General features: G+C 46.1%; 1 non-coding gene across 1 annotated transcript; it reads right to left on the bottom strand.

Moving 5' to 3' along the window:
- Positions 1 to 363: 363 nt before the first annotated feature.
- trnah-gug (transfer RNA histidin (anticodon GUG)) lies at positions 364 to 435 on the bottom strand. The gene has a single exon. It is a non-coding gene; the product is annotated as a tRNA-His (tRNA).
- Positions 436 to 1,052: the final 617 nt, after the last annotated feature.

Genomic DNA, 1,052 nt, shown 5'->3' with positions numbered 1-1,052 from the left:
TAATGAAATAGGAAATGACTCCTCAAACACATGATGAAAGAGCTGCGCTCCGAAAGCTAGTGCTTCCATTAAACCTGTAAGACCATAACCTGGTTTTGGGTAATTTTTAACTTTGTACTCCACAGTCCAACACCAGCATCTCCAAATTAATGAAATGGGTATGGGATGGAAAGTTCGGTTCGTGATCGTAGGAGGGAAGAAATCTCTGAGAACGGGTGGATTTGAATTCTGACATATGAATCACAGAGATGTGAGCGAGCAGAGCTTGAAGGAAAAAAAACAATCACCTTGGAGAAAATCAAAACTTTAAAACAACTGATTCCTTTGTGTTTCACAAAAGACTGGGACACACAGAGCTGTTACTGCCGTGACTCGGATTCGAACCGAGGTTGCTGCGGCCACAACGCAGAGTACTAACCACTATACGATCACGGCAACCCACAGACGAACACACAGAGCTCACGCAATAAGTACAATATCATAAGAAATGTTAGGCAGAGCACCAAATCCACAATATCAGTGCTTAGCGAACAGTGGCAGATATGTGGGAACTCAGAATGGGCTGACCGTTTAATATCGGTTCACCCAGTGGCTGTGGTGATTCCATCATTAATGTGTTGAAGGCTGAGATAAATAGATTTCTCCAAAACATCAAAGACTCCGGGGACATCAATGTGGACTTCAACAGTTTCCTCATTTCCCCTTCCCCCACCTCACCCCATTTCCAAACTTCCAGCTCAGCACTGTCCCCATGACTGGTCCTGACTTGTCCTACCTGCCTATCATCTATTCCACCTATCCATTCCACCCTTCCCCCCGACCTATCACCTTCATCCCCTCCCCCACTTAACTATTGTACTCTATGCTACTTTCTCCCCACCCCCTCCCTCCTCTCACTGATCTCTCCACCCTTCAGGCTCTCTGCCTGAATTCTTGATGACGAGCTTTTGCCCGAAACGTCGATTTTACTGCTCCTCGGATGCTGCCTGAACTGCTGTGCTCTTCCAGCACCACTAATCCAGAATCTAATTTCCAGCATCTGCAGTCATTGT

This window comes from Chiloscyllium punctatum, chromosome 52, assembly GCF_047496795.1.
Source record: "Chiloscyllium punctatum isolate Juve2018m chromosome 52, sChiPun1.3, whole genome shotgun sequence".
NCBI lineage: Eukaryota > Metazoa > Chordata > Chondrichthyes > Orectolobiformes > Hemiscylliidae > Chiloscyllium > Chiloscyllium punctatum.
Note: the sequence above shows the minus strand (reverse complement) of the source record. Positions and strands in the feature narration are given on the sequence as shown.